The sequence below is a fragment of the Numida meleagris genome, chromosome 1 (assembly GCF_002078875.1).
Source record: "Numida meleagris isolate 19003 breed g44 Domestic line chromosome 1, NumMel1.0, whole genome shotgun sequence".
Classification (NCBI taxonomy): domain Eukaryota; kingdom Metazoa; phylum Chordata; class Aves; order Galliformes; family Numididae; genus Numida; species Numida meleagris.
This window is the reverse complement of record NC_034409.1, coordinates 50,567,412-50,583,577: the sequence shown is the minus strand read 5'-3', so window position 1 is coordinate 50,583,577 and position 16,166 is coordinate 50,567,412. Positions and strand designations below refer to the sequence as shown.

General features: G+C 42.5%; 1 long non-coding RNA gene across 1 annotated transcript; it reads right to left on the bottom strand.

Moving 5' to 3' along the window:
• Positions 566-15,798, bottom strand: LOC110392340. Its single transcript, XR_002434315.1, has 3 exons — positions 14,298-15,798; positions 2,690-5,942; positions 566-2,201 (listed from the first exon to the last, which is right to left on the bottom strand). It is a non-coding gene; the product is annotated as an uncharacterized LOC110392340 (long non-coding RNA).

Below are 16,166 nucleotides of genomic sequence, written 5' to 3'. Positions count from 1 at the left end.
AATTTTGTCTTTTAAATGTGATCAAAAACAAATGCTTTTACAAAGTTTGATGTATCGAGTTTCACCTAGAAAAGAAAATCTGCTCATCTCTGATGGAAGTTACTGTTAGATATTTGTGCATCACAGTGTAAACTGTTAGAAGGAAGGCTTGTCAAGTGTGGTCACCCAGAACTGATCATTACTTTTGATGTCCTTCCAATCTGTAACACATTTATTCTCCCAATTGCACGTGTTAGAGCCGTACCAACTGGGAAATATCTTGGATTTTGGAACTACGTGAGTAGCTGAAAATACGTGTGTCTGCTGATGACCACATCTGCAAGTGTGCTTAGTTGCAGAGTTAATGGTTAGACCTACTGTAAATAAGCCTTTGGAATACATATTAAAAAGTTATTTTTAAAATAAAACATTTTCTAGAAGGTCTTTTGTTGGGCCATCAAGTTGCATGGCTATTAAATGGATATAAACACCCCAGAAAGCATTATTTCTCAGGGAGATCTATAAATTACCTGTAATTTATCTTGTACTTCAAATAACATCGTCATATAGACACACACTGATTTCTGTCTTTCAAGAAAATTCTGCAACTTGCAAACTCCAATAGATCTTAGGAATGCTGCTGAAGAATGTTCGTCAGTAACAAAGTGTTTGTGGCTCAGCTGGGTGGGGAGTGGTGGATCTGCTAGGACTGCCTGCTGTGCTCTGCCACGCAAAGTGTCTGATTCTGATTCAGGCTGGGAGTTGCTCGATATTCTAAAACTCTTCCAGAGTTTCTAGCCATTTCTTCAGCATAAAGTGCTGCACATACTTTGAATCTGGTGCTCCATGAGAGTGCATTCCATAGAATGTATTACATTTGATTGTTACCAGCCTAAATTTTTGAGGGCTTTCTCAGTTGTTGCAGAGGTGGATAATCAGAGTATCAGCTGGTACGTACACACAAGCCACTTCATCCCTTGAATACAGCCAAATCTGTGAACGTTTTACACATCGTTCATCAGGAAACCAGTACAAAGAATCCCTTCTCTGGCTGCACGTAACAATGACGTACGTCCCTCATCTCCAGTCGTATCCTGCCCGATTTATTGCCTTGAAGAGATTCCTCGCTCCAGCCACTTGGGTGCAGGAGCAGCTCAGTGGCAGCACAAGTTGTCGTCTGCCTGATGAGAGTGAATCCATTTCCAGATCCTCACTGCAGAATCCACTTCTTTCACTGGCTCGCAGAAGCTTGGATATGTGAAACCTTAAGGCACATTTTCCTGGACTTCTTGATTCAGCAAAAACAATAAGCAAAAAAATAAGCGAGACATTTTGGGGAGAGATTCTACGGGAACTATGCCACAGGTCTTAAGGGAATCAGAGAATGAGATGAAATTTTCAGTTCAGGCAGCCATCCCTATGGAGAAGCTGCTTGGCTTTCAGAGGAAGCCTCGGAGACTCTTCTTGGCTTTCCCCTTCCATACTCTACCAGAGACCTGCTCCGCTTTGCAGAGAACTGGTTGGTAGTAAAGTCCCATTGTTAACGTGCAGTCGGAGCAGAGGTGTTAATTTGTAGAGATGCTTCTGTCATCAAAATGGAAATAAATTTGGCATTTAGCACAATTTGCAACTCGATCTCTGTTATCTGTGAAAAATACAATATGTCTTCTAAAGCTGTATTCAATGTTTCACAAAGCAACTCGATAGTGTAGAAAGGAGCACACAGAAGAGAAAGGAGATGGAGGCTTCTGGGAACGTACAGTACAATGTAGAAGATTCAGGAGGAGGGTGTAATTCAGAGCCGGGGGGGTTCGTGCAGGTGGTTGTAAGAGCAAGGTGAGAAGAATCAGGTGTAAAATGGCTATTCAATATTGTGTCAGAGCAGCGCAGTCACTATGACACTGGTTATGCAAGCCAGGAGACCCTGATTGATTCCTCTTAGTCAAGAGGGGGGGGACAAAGCAGCCAGATTGTATTGATGAACTTGGTCTTAGCAGCTAGTTTAATTATTTCGTCTAAAAATCAATAGGATTATCATATGAGAAAGTTTTCTGCACTTTCATGTTATTGATCATGTGTCATGCTTTAAATAATGTGAAGGGGGGAAAGCAGGTTTCGAGGCAAAAGTCTTCGCGATGATGGAGGGAGCGAGGCTGAGGTTATACATTCTATGCTTCCAAATTGCTGCTATGGAAATTTGGTAATTACTCCCAGGAAAATTACTGTAAAGCAAAAAAGAGTTAGGGTTAAACTTAGAAAAAATCCATATGAGATAAATGACCAAAATGCTTTAATTATGATGAGTAGTTCGTGTAACTGGATAACAAAACTCTGCACTGCAATAAATTGACATTTTTTGATTTCTTCTGAAGCGATTTGTCTAGAAACCTATGTAGGCATTTTTCATTAGTATGCAGAGCTAAACTTCATTTCGGTTTCCAGTGTTCCTGAGATCATCGCAGCATCTCTGCTATGCGGGCTCCCTTCACACATGCTTAGCCTCCGCTTTATTAAAAATCACTGTTTGGACAGCACTGGCTCTAGGATCGTGTCTGAGTTATAAAATCAATTGTATTTCAGAGATAAAAACAGTAAGTTGCATTTTAAAACAGAACCGATAACGGAAACGGATAGTGAAGCAGGGTAGGCTCAACAATGCTCTCCCTTCAGCTCCTTTTGCCTTCTCAGTTTGTCTTGCTGTCTGTCTTACCTGGCTGCCAGCTCTGAGCCTTCCCATCTAGCAGCAAGCAGAGCAAAGGAGCCCTGTCTTCCTGGGACAAGCCATGCCTCAGTCCTCCTGCTTGCTTCTCCAAAGCACCACCCAATATCTGGCTGACCACGGGCAGAAAGGAATGAGGAAAAATTTCCAGGTCCTCCATGTGTCACCTTCCCTTGCTGACTCATACCACGTATGTTTTTTTAACTACCATGATTGAGTTATCCATTAACAATGGCAAAGAAAAATTAATTCCTGCCTGGGTAAGTCTGATGACCAGAGCTTTGAGCAAAGAAAAAGTAAAACAAAAGTTGGTTGGAGACAAAGAAGAAAGGTTTCTGTAGGGTTTTAAATGTCCCATTCCCTGGATGCTGGGGAACCAAGTAGCGCTGTGTGGTTGATGTGCAGTCTTGGTTTGGGAGCTTCTTGGGAATGCTGGTCTCCAACATTCTGTTATAGCCCAGAACAGACTGTGTCTGAAGCTCCGTGTTGGCTTTCTCCTCCGGAGATCATGAAGAACCCATATTGGTTTTCTTTAAGGAACGTTTTCTTGTCATGATGCAAGCAGGAATATCGTGGCAGCAGAGATCTGAAACGCTCAGCCTGTAGCTCACTGATCAGCTACTAGGAGAAGCTGGGAGTACAGCAACCAGGCTAAAATGCAATTCTTTTCAGGAAAATAGGCTCACTGAAGTTCGTGGGGTTTTTTAATCAGTGCATTTGACCAGTATGAACAATGTGTGTGGGAGAGCGAGTCTTTTTATTCTGAGGCAGAGCAAAGCTTCTGGGAGATGAATGCAAGATGGCATTGGCCACTGATCCAAGTTAAGCAGCCTGACTCTCCTACCAGGAAATACTTAGCAGATGTCAGGTAACTTCTTATCATGTGAATCCTCTATGGGATAGAGGTATTGCTTTTAGTTTGGGGAAAGTATACTTTGTTTTTCCAGTCTCATACGCACATAGAGTGCAAAGCATAACATAGGTTTTGCATATGGGAGCTACAACCAATACCTCTGTGATTAACAGCATTACATCTGGGTTGTGGACATGGAGCAGACACTGTAGTCAGTCAGAGAAAGTCCAGCTGTTTCTAGTACAGGAGGGATGGTTTTTTAAGATTTGCCAGTACAGATCTAATTCCATGATAAAAACTGGTGTTTCTGACACTGCCTATGAACACTTTTTCTTAGCTCTTTATGACAGCCTGATCATTGCTATACAGCAGCCCAGGAGAGGTTGATCATTCACCTCAATATGCCTGTGCTGTTGTCCTACCATGCCATCAGGATCCAGTTTCGATCTAACAATTGCTTAACATTTCCAGGGCTGCCTCTTGGACAGACAAGGTTTGATACGGCACCTGGGACTAGGACAGTCCCCATCACAGGACCGAACTGTGCAGCTGGGTCCGGCTGACTCCTCTCACACCGCGCATGTTCCCTCAGCCCAGCTCTCACACCTTCTCATTCCCAGAGGAGCAGAGTCCCTATGGATGGCCCAGGAATCTCCAGTCCTCACATCCCCAGGTAGCTGCCTCCATAAGAGAGGCTTTGCATCTCCCTGTACCTGTAGCTGTTCCCTCTGGACTCGCAGAGATACCCACCTGCAGCCAAAAGAGCAGTATGTAACCTCCAGTGTGCTCCTTGTGCTGTTGTCAGATTCTACAAGGCCCCGCTGAGGTCCCACTGATGCACAGATATCTGGTACATATATCGCTCTCTAATTTATGCTTCCCTCTGCTCTTTTCTTTTTCCAGGAGATGAGCTTTTTAGCAGCTACATGGGTGTTACTGTGGTGACTGTAACCAGGCAAAAACATACTGTTCATATCGAGATGGTTCTGCAATTGTGGACTTGGATACGATTAAGAGATTTCTAAAGGCATGCAGTACTTTTTTTCCTTTTTTTTGTTTTTTTTGCCCATTCTTGCAAAACAGAGATTTCTAATGAATTTTCTAGTACAAAAGTATGAAGTGGAAGTGTATGATTCATCTTCAAAAGCATGCGTGTATTAGTTTATATATAAACACACACATATTATGCACACAAACGTCGTGCCTTTTAGCTAGTTAGAGATTTTAAAGAGCTTTTAACCAAGCATAATTGAGATTTTTTTGATGTTTTGGTTTTGCATTTCTTTATGCTTTATTTGGTTTTCTTGTTAAATTTGATTTTAACTTAGAATGTCCAAGGTTTACAGTTTCTGGGCTTTGAATAATTGCATTATCTCTGCAGCATATTTCACTGTAAATCACTGCCGTGCACCCTTAACATTGCCTCCATCTTCATTTTTTTCTCACTGTATAATGTAATTTCCCTGCTCTGTGAGGTTTTTGAGGAGACAGCATTCCATGATTCTCACCCGGGGAGTGCCTTTCCAAAAACAGGGGAGAATGTGCTGTCTGAAAGATGTCATTATTAGTCTTGAAATCCAGAACAGAAATGTATCATTTTATCCTACTTACCTAGAGAAATGAAATAGGACGAGTGTAGCAATTAATGAAAAAGAGGATTGTAGTGCAAACCCAAGTTCATAATATACTGACAATTGCATATTAATCTCATCAATTAGCCATGAGCTGCTATTTTCCTTCAGTGTGCAGCTCTCTCTGAAATTGTAGTGATGTTAGCAATGTATACAAAACTGATAATCTGCTTCTCTAACCTTGGTCAAGACAAAAAGATATAACCACCAAACACCACATTTCTTAATGTACCAGTTTTTGTTGGCTTACAAGCTAGCAGAACTGACGTGAACATCCTCTATAATACAGCCTGTGTTCAGACAACAGAGTCACAGAATGAAAGGGTAGGAGGCACCCTTTGGTCAGATAGTTTGAACACTTTCCTATTAAAACCATTGCACTTTACCTGCTTTATTTATTGCCGAGCCTGGTAGCTGATATGTGACAGCAGTGGATTCCCCGTAAAGCATTGGGCCTTCATCTGGAGACTGGGAAGGAGAAGGCTGGGGTGAGGAGTTGCTTCGTTCAGTCCAGTACTACAGCTGTGAAGAGCCCTTGTTATTAAAAATCTATGCAACTTATTTTGGCTTCCACTGCAGGCATTATAGAGAGGACAAGGAGCAGTTTAATCTGTTTCATGAAGAGCCCAGATACCTGCTCTGAGTTCACTGTTGCCTTGACAGGGAAACTGTGACTGTGCTTCTATAAAAACGTCTGCAACTCTGAACTTTGTCTCCTCTGTCAGTCATATTTCTCTGATGAGTATTCACAAAGGCAAACCTAGAAGGACAAGAAGAACCAGAGAGAAAAGGCAGAAAATTAGCAACAGAGAGACATCTATGTTGCATGACTCTCGTCTGGTAGGAAAGATCTTGTATACATACACACACAAAAGAAAATCAAGTCTTCCAGTAAGTATCACAATCTCTTTAACTCTTTTCCCTAGTACTTAACATAATCTTTATGTGTTTTAAAATTAAATGCAAAGTTTCAGGAAGGACTGCACAGAGGCTCCTCTGAGCCTGAATCCATTCTGCATTGGGGTCTGCCCCTCTTTTTGCCATTCTGTGTTTGCTCTGGTAAAATGAGCAATTGTGTGCGACATGAGCACAGGTCGGACCTCATTCAAGTCTCCGTTTGTTCCCTGGATGCCCTGGCTGCGCAGATCTCACACTGCTCACGTCAGTGCAGAGGGAAAAGCCTCAGTCTTGAAGTGTAAGCACAAGGGAGAGAACCGAGTGTGCCCGTGTGTTGATGCTGCCATTGCATCATTCCGAGCTCAGGATTTAGTGTCTCAGAAAAGATTTCTTGTCATTGTCTGTGTTCTGTTACATCTGATGACTTCAACTTCCCCAACAGCAAAGGTTCTCTTTGAAATCCTCAATATCCGTTTATTGTTCTTGCTTCACATCTGAAATCAAGCAGGCATGGAACAAGTTTCACTTAGCTCCAACTTTTTGCACCCAGCTTGGTAAACTGGTATTTATCCGGCTAATACAACTAACAGGTACCAAAATGCTGTGCTAGGAGATATTTTAATTCCATTACGTGATTTTTTTTTAGCTGTTTCCCTTGGAAAGCTTGCTCCAGGTTGAATACTGGAAGGTACAAATGTCACTCAATGTAGTAAAAGGAGGGATGACCTCTTACAGAGTCCGTAACTGGGATTTGCTCTGGAAAAAGTTTGGAGAGGGCTTGGAGGAGGGTGACCCAGCAGCCACTCCCAGCACCAAGCACTGACCAAGAGATGCCTCCAGGAAGCTTAATTCCTCACCGGGAGGAGAAGGGTGAGAACTGTATTACCAGCTCCGCACAGCACCGTGCGCTTTTCTGCACTTCCCCCTTGCAGCTCAAATAGTGTGACCTACAAACACACCTATCTTCCTTTTTTCAGTGATTCATCCAAAAGAGGTGACCATCTGCAGCAGCAAACTGAGCACACCGTGATGGTAAGTCTCTATCACTTGTTTTGATTTCATTACTCCCTCTGTCTTTTCAAGTCGGTCATATTGTTATTCTGCTGACGGGGAGCCTTGCTCCATTTTGAGTTTTGTTCTGCTCAGGCTTCTCCATTCGGACTGTCATAACCTGCTTGTGCCACAAAGCATTATTTCATTTTATCTGGAGGCAGCTGGACTGACAACATAGCTAAGCCATTTCAGGAAGTTTTTAGAGATCTACAGTGTCAAGAAAGAACAATTTGTGTTATCTTCTTTATTATGTCTATTACTTCTTCAAAATAACATTATTTAACGGGCAAATGGCAAACAGAAACATTCTTGAAATTTATGCTTGTTGCATATTTTATGTCCTCTTCCTTCAATCATTACTAAAATTAGAAGGTTAAAAACATTTTTGGACAATAAAGCCTTGAAGATAATTCCTTCTTCTGGCTTTTTTCTTCAAGGAACGTATTTATTAAAGAAGAGTAAATTTTTAAGTAGGAAATGAACTGATTTAGAAATGTTATCCATATGAATTGCATTTAATTTTGTAACTGTTTAATATATAAGAAGTTTTGAAGTACCCTTTTCAGTGCTTACAAGTGTGTATACTCCTAAGCAAATAGATGAGATTAGACTGCTCTTGAAGTAAACTGGCACGTTCCAGTCTCTGACTTGAAGTACGACTCCTGTACAGTATGCTATTGTGTGTCGTGCCCTCAGCTGATCTTCATAAAAATGCCAACTGAAGTATTGCTGAGCCTATGGAAATAGGAGCAAGTGTTTCCAGTGCGATTCCAGCAATGTTTTAGCTGTTAGGATAGGGCTTCTGTTTCTGCAGATTGCAATCTAGATGGAAGTGACTGATGTTTGCTGTCATACTCCGATGAGCGTTTAAAATATTAAGTATTAATGATGCATTCGGATTATGGAAAAAAATCCCCCCAGCCAGTCTGGCCGCTCCTTTACTCAAAGGACCATTCTCCATGTGACTGCTGCTCTATTAGTTGCATAGAGCAAGACTACCAGCTACGTGAGTTCGTGCATGGGGCCAAAAAGAAACTCATGTCTGTAGGATGAAAGTAGGATCTGCTACGGAAATCTCTATGAATGCGCAAGCACTAACGGCAGAAGCCACAATTAATTCCCCTTGTAATTAAAATACTCAACATTATAATAAAAAGATGATTTCCTCACTTACTCTGCAGTTTTAGAGCCCAAATAAACTAGCGCAATGCTTTTATGGTGATGCACGCATTGCTCATGGAGAAACACTCCATCTACTCATTGCTTTGGGAGTTTGTATCTTACTGGAAAAAAATAAAGACTTGAAAGAAGTGACCCCCACCTGCATTCCACAGCCAAATCAAAAACTGTTGGTTCTTTTTCACACTTCCCCTTGACCATTCAGAACACAAAATGTCCCTATTCTAGGGTCAAACGCAATGTGCGCACGCTGCCCTTGTGCATCGTGTCTTTTCTATACAATTTGAATGAAGCGCGGAATTTTAAAATACTATTCTAAGCATCTGTGCAAAAATAACGTAAATACTATTATTCTTATCCAGACCGAAGGAGTTAGTCAAGGGCAAGATGGGAGACTATCATGTGCAGATCACTGCATGGCCACAGCGTTAGGAGAATGGAAATGCACTTGTACTGCTCATGTTCTGGTTACAGTTTGCACCAGGTAGGATGGAGGACTTGCCTTCGTCTCAGAGATCCACGTCCTCGAACCCGTGTGCATGTAGATTGGCTGTGAACCAGGAACAGAGAACAAATTTCAAAATTTAAGAAAAATCACACTTTTTGAAAAAAATATCACTTTGGATTTGTAGGGGGGTGGTTTCTACGAGGTTCCCTGGTGTTAGTTACATTAACACTTTATAGGCTGCTCGTGTAAACTCGAGCTTTCATGGCACTCAGTTTTTAAATATAAAGCAGTCTATACTGATTTTTATTGCTGTTCAGTTTAGTTTCTGTTTGTTTTTTTAATGTGGCTTCTCAGCTGTAAGGAATGTGGCCTACACTCGTTTGAGACTTCTCCAAGACTTCTCCAGATACACAAAACCTGCCATTGATGTCCTTTTTTTCTTGCATATTTTAAGACTCCAAGAGCTAAACGTGCCCGTATTTGTCATGCAGATCTATTATTCTACGCGACAAATCAGATCATGTATTACAGAAGGAAACTAAGGGCTGTTTTTACACAGTAACTGGAAGTCCCTCCTACCTTTGTACCATATATTGTTTGTACCTCAGATACAGAAATTCATAGCTGAATTGTCTAAATAAATCATTTCTAGCAAATAATGCCTCTTACTCAAAGGACACATGCAAACAATTCCCAGCCAAATGTTACTTATTGGCTTCTAAGTTCATGTGCTTTTTGAAGTGATCCCAATATCACTCATCTCTTTCAAGCATCTGAAATTGTTTAAAGCAACATGTGGTTTTTCACCCTACTATAAGAAAAAGGCGATTTCTAAATAGGGTGAAGAAAAACATTTTAAATAAAAGTGTGTTTTATTTTAAATAGCATACTCATGTTTTTTACGGTAGCTTTACTCAACAGAGAGAATTTTCTATATAAAAATCTCTTTCTTAACAGTTAGTTATTCTAGATAAATTGGCATGGACAATTCAGACAGTTAAAAAAAACCTGCACAAATACTGAGGAGAGCAAAGCTTCCATCTTCCTTCACAAGACTTTTGTGCTTTCTTATGCATTAATGTATTTCATCAGAATTCCTGGGAAGCCATCCAGCTGTACGTAGTAAATATTTCACATACCAATAAAGTGATTCCTCAGCAATTCAACCTCTCAGCACAAATGAAATTTAATTTATGATGAATATCTGCACCTGTTAAACAGTGAAATAGGCTTCTGACATAAGTGATACTTTTGTACTGTAATTTATCTACATTTTAAAGAAGGTCCTCTCCTTCCAGATAGTGATCTTTTAAGGATCATAATTTCAAAAGCATTTCCAGGCTTGAATTTTGAACTTTCGCACTGAAAAGGGAATGCTTGTGATTTCTGAGCTAAGATATACATATACGTGGATCAACACCATCGAGGGAAGCCATAAAATGTGCCTATTATAGAATTAGCTATTTGTTTTGTATAGCTAATGATAAAATCAATACGTGGGTCCACCAACCTGTGTCTTTCTAGCATTCAATCAAGAGATTGAATTTGCAAGCTTCAAAGGGGAGAGATGTTTTTCCATCTTTTGACAATCCATATTATACTAATTCAAACAGCATTTACACAGGGCTGCACCGGTTTACTTGAGCATTGCTTTCAATATTGTTTCATTAAATCAATGTAAAAGGTTGCGTTGACCTTTTACATATATATTTAAATCTGATCAGTGGAGCTTAAATCGATTAGGAACTGATTTTAAGCCAACTCTTAAGGCAAATAAGTGTGTCCACACGGGGTTCCTCAGCTGTTCGACGAATTGAAGTGAAATCCAATTTAAATTAAGCTGCTGCAAACAAACCACTGTTGTGTTGTGTGCGAGTCCCAAATGTGCCTTCAAAGTTCTTTGAGAAGTTTCTCTTTCACTTGAAAGTATACCTGAGGGAGATGTGGTTAACTGAGTGAAATCCATTCACCCCAGTCAGGAAGGGAGGGGTGACAGAACACAGCTGTAAAAAGCTTCCAAGCAAACACCCAATGTTCAGAGAAGAGCTGCATGCCACAGAATCACAGAACCACAGAATGGTTGGGTTGGAAGGGACCTCAAAGCCCACTCAGTCCCACCCTGTGCCATGGGAAGGGCTGCCCCTCACCAGCTCAGGCTGCACAAGGCCCCATCCAACCTGGCCTTGAACCTCCAGGGATGGGGCACCACAGCTCTCTGGGCAGCCTGTGCCGGTGCCTCACCGTGCTCTGAGTAAAGATTTTCCCCCTAACATCTAACCTTAATATCTCCTCTTTTAGTTTAAAACTCCTCCTCCTTGTCATATCACAATCTCGCCATGTAAAAAGTTGCTCTCCCTCCTGATTATAAGCTCCTTTTAGGTACAGAAAGGCCACAATGAGGCCGCATGTCAACCTTCTCTTCACTGTCAAATGAATTTTTCCCACTTTTTGGCAGCTCTGATGGCAGTGAACAAGACTGGTGGCATCAGAGACACCAACACTCACCAGATTCCAGCAGGAGGAGGCTGCCTCTGCATCCCCCAGCCTAAAAAGAATTGAAGTGGGTTTAAGGGAAATCCTCTAGCAGCACAACCACATCATGCCTTCCAGGGACTGGGACACCTGGATACTCAGCCTTCAGCTTGCCTTCACAGCAGCCCTGGTGTTTTCAGAGAGTACATTATTCCTCTCTCCTAAAACAACACCACAGCCCTTTGCAGGACTGCAGAGAAGCCTCTTCACGACCCATAAGTCAACAGGCCAATTTCACACATTTTGGTCTTGCAGCTAAGAAAAGGGAGATTCAAAATGAACCGCACTCCATTTGATTCTTAATGCAGACATGATGGAGTGAAATGTGTTTGTAGAAGGGGCAGATTACCTGATAACTTCTGTATATCAACAAACCTGCAACCCGAGTTTTGATTATGACATTTAAAAATACAGTAAAATACAAGCATGCAATAAAGAGACAGCAAGGGTGAAAGGAGCAAACAGAAGGAAAGAGCAAGGCAAACTGAGGGAGAAGAGGTTTAGCATAAGTAACTCTCTTAAATCAGCCAACACGGGAGTGAGCATTTCATTTGTGAGCTTCTGGGGGCTACTGGTTCTTCTGCCTCCTCACTCCACTCAGATAAATTGTCGTCTGCTCCATTTTCCCTTGTCATCTTGTTCCCCTGGGACAAGAAAGAGAAGCTGAACAATCTTCCTTATACTCTCCACACGGTTTTAATTAATGAAGAGTTCTGCTGTATGAAAGAACGGTTAGAAGGAATCTTCCTCAGCTTCAGGCTCCTTTCTAACTGAAGGCTGCTGCTTGATGGGCTTCTGAAGAAGCTGTCTTAGCTAGTCCAACCCCAGCAGGAGAAATGTAGGTAAATGCAGGTACTTTGTCCCAGTTCGTGTGACCAAAGGAAGGTAAGAGAATGGGGAACTGTTTTTGACTCCAGGAATGAAAAGGCTTTGGTGCAGCTGAGGGTTTGCATTCATGTGGTATTGTCAGGCCTCTGGGCTCTTTCTTTTCCCATCTTTCCTGATTCCTTGGAATTACTTATAATATTCCCATTCAGACTTGTACAACCAGTTATCTTGAAAGACTGCAGACTCATCTGCAAAAGAGGGTCATGGGATGTGAGTGAAGGTGAATATAAGGATCTTCCATGATAAACTCAAGAGTACTTCTATACTATGAGGTAAAGGAGTCAGCTTGTTGTAGTAAACTCTCACCCAGTACAGAATTTCCTGTGTGTCTTGGTAAAACCTCTCTGAAGCTCTTGCATTCTGTCCTGTCCTTCTTTTTTCTGCTCATATATGTTGAAACAGCAGATGGGTGGGAGAGTATTCCTGAGGCTGAATATGGCTTTTTTCCCCTTCCTCTTTGCACAGATAAGAATTGGTGATTTTGAAGATAAGGTGAGAAATAATATTCATGAATGTGTTGAGCAAAGGGAGAAAGAAAAAAAAGAATACCTGGAGGGGGGGGAGGGGGAGTGGAAGGAGGGATGACGTCACTTTGCAATGGCAAGTTACCAAGAGCTGTTTCTCTGCTCACTCCTGTCTTTCTGAAGCTGCCAGGACTGGAGAGCTCCTGCCTTCTGATCAGTGAATACTCACTGCCTTGTAGAATCATAAAACCATTAAGATAGGAAAAACCTCTAAGATCACCTAGTCCAACCACCAGCCCACCCCCACCATGCCCACTGACCATGTCCCTCAGTGCCACATCCACACGGTTCTGGAACACCTCCAGGGACGGGGACTGCACCACCTCCCTGGGCAGCCTGTGCCAGTGCAGCACTACTCTTTTGGAGAAGAAATGCTTCCTAATATCCAAACTGAACCTCCCCTGGAGCAACTTGAGGCCATTCCCCCTCATCCTATTGTTACCTGGGAGAAGAGGCTGACCTCCATGTCACTACAACCTCCTTTCAAGCATTTTCCCATTGGGATTCCAGAGACCCAGTTGAGCTGAGTTTCGAGATAAAGAGAAAAGATGTTTGATGCAGATGTGCTGAAGGTATAGGAACCCATTCAGCAAATGAACATTCTGATTTATTAATTTATTTTATTATTAACAATAGAACCGTCAGGCAGAACACCTCTCTTGGGGGATTCACTGCCCTAAATACCGTAATGAACTTCACAGCAGAGTCCAAAGTATGGCTAAATTCAGTGGCTAATTTCTTTATCTAGGCAATCATGAGGAAGAGCAAGCAGGTGTCAGAAACACTTGAAATTCTGCTTTCTGAAAACTATCTCAGCTAGGCACCACAGTTTTTTGTTCCTGCTTATGCTGGTATAGGAGGCAGGGGTAACTTCCAGACCTCCCTTGTTGATAATATTTTTTTTCCTGATTTTAGTACTTATTCCCTCCTCTGTGGCTGTGCCACGTTCAAGACTATCAGGGAGGAGCTGTAGATAAGAATATCTGTAAACAGTATTTTAGTGTCTCCCACACACCAGTCTGGAACTGCCTCGTGTTACTGAGTGTTCACGGATTTCCCTATTCAGTAGGAGTTCATTGATTTATATGCAGACAAACTTGTGTTACCGCTTTGGTTACTCCCCATGGTTTTACTCAGCTACTGTTAATTAGCCTGCCACATTTTCCATTGTTGCTTACATGCAGCAGTAGATGCATATAACTACTTGTATTGAGCTATCATAACATTCAATTTTTTTTGTTTTAATCCTCTGTAAAAGGATAAAAAGCATTTTGAAGACTCTGCCTAAGCAACATGAGACATCCGGACCATGACCTGGTGCTCACGTCACAGGATCATTTCAGTTGGAAAAGACCCATAAGGTCAGCAAGTCCGACCACCGCCTAACACTACCGCGTCCACCACTAAACCATGTCCCTAAGCACCACATCCAGACATCCCTTCAATACCTCCAGGGATGAAAACTCCACTGCTTCCCTGGGTAGCCAGTACCAACGTGTAACCACTCTTTCCATGAAGAAATTCCTCCTGACATCTAGTCTAAACCTCCGCTGATGCAACGTGAGGCCATTTCCTCACATCCTATCAATTTTACCTGAGAAAAAGCTGCTGCTGCTGTGGTTGGCAGTGTCTGTCCCATCACGTCTGGTCACCTTGTGCATGTCTTCTGGCACGCCAGCTGTCTGCACTCAGGTTAAAAACAATCACCTCCCCCTCTGGAGAACCTTTCCTCTCCCCAGATTACAAACGCAGCCTGTGTCTCTGCCATCTCCCCAAGCTCTTAGCTCAGGTTAAAATCCTCAGGCCCTCCCTCTTTCCCATGTCTTTTCCTTGGAGCATTGAGGGGCTCCCCATCCCCATTTTTTAAATAAGCCCAACATCCTCACTGTCATGCAGTGGGACTCTTCTGTCCCAATCATATTTCCCTGTAGCAGCTGATGGCTGGGCGTGATGTGGGGCTGAGATGCCCACTGCAGAGATAGAGTTATTCGTTGAGCCTAGAACCATGCTCCCTGCTGCTCTTTTTCATGCATGAGGAAAGGCTGTTTGCAGTAGGTTGGGCACAGTCATTAAGTACCATGGTTTTTGCAAGCACCTGGTAACCTGCAGGTTGGTTTTGAGTCATGACAGTTGGTTGTTATTTTATCTGCAAGTTATCAAGCAGCTTGAGGTGCAATACCATGAGAAAGAAAGAGCAGCAATTAGTCACCATCCCAAGAAATGCTGCAACTCATTTCTCTCTCTGAATCTCATCCGTCCATCTCAGTCAGATTATGGAGAGCAGGAGGCTTCATTTCTCTCCTGAGGTTTTAGTAACAGCTTGAAAAAAGTGGTACTACATGGGAGTATAATGTGACCATCATCTAGAAAACACGCACAGAGGCAGAGGGATTGGGTTCATGCAGAAACCAACATCATCTGGTCCAAAAATCTGTGGGATATATTGCTTCATCTATCCCTCTGGCTCTGTTCCTTGAATTCAGGTTTACTTTGAGCACTCTGGATCAGCTGGGGATGCTACGGAGCCTTGGAGAGAAGTTGTTTGCCTACTTCATGAACTCTAAGAAGTTTTGTGGCAATGTGGAAAGACAGTAGATTAGGTATCATTTGTGAATGCTGTCTGCCCGGACATCCACAACAGCAAAGGCTGCTAGAAATCCCAACTTTGTCAAATCAAACACGTTTATGGGCATCAGCAATGGTAGGGCAGCCAGCCACCCCTACAGTTCTTTTGAAGGTAATAAAATGCACTTGATTTTTACCCCTCAGTTTGCAAGCACAGTACAGCAACTAGACTCATATACCAGGTAATTCCTGCCACATGCTGCTTAGGGCACCATCACAATCACACCTGAAGCACTGAGAAGGTGAAGTGGAGGCAGGGAGCAGCAAAACTCATTCACAGATGCAAAAGTGAGGTTTGTAAGCACTTAGCTAAGGTCTATCTGCCTCTTTCTGCATGCTTTGCTCCTGGCAGACTTGAAGACCTTGGAGACCAGTCTGCTATCATGACTGTAGAATCACAGAATTATTACAATTGAAAAAGACGTCTCTGATCATCAAGTCCAACCACCAGCCCACCCCCACCATGCCCACTAACCATGCCCTCAGTGCCACATCCACATGTTTTCTAAACACCTCCAGGGACAGTGACTCCACTACCTCCCTTGGCAGCCTGTGGCAGTGCAGCACCACTTTTTATGTGAAGAAATCTTTCCTAATATCCAACCTGAATGCTCCCTGGCACAACATGAGGCCATCACCTCTCATCCTTTTGCTGTTACCTGGGAGAAGAGGCCAACCTCCACCTCAGTAAAACTGCCTGTCCAACAAAGTATTGCTCTAAAGAGTGGTTCAAAGCATGTAAATTCCTGCTTTCTTTCAGAACATTTTCATTCCCAAGTGTGTTCTGAGTGCCCCAGAGAGATCCCATGGCACTGGTGTGTGCACTGCGGCTGATGTG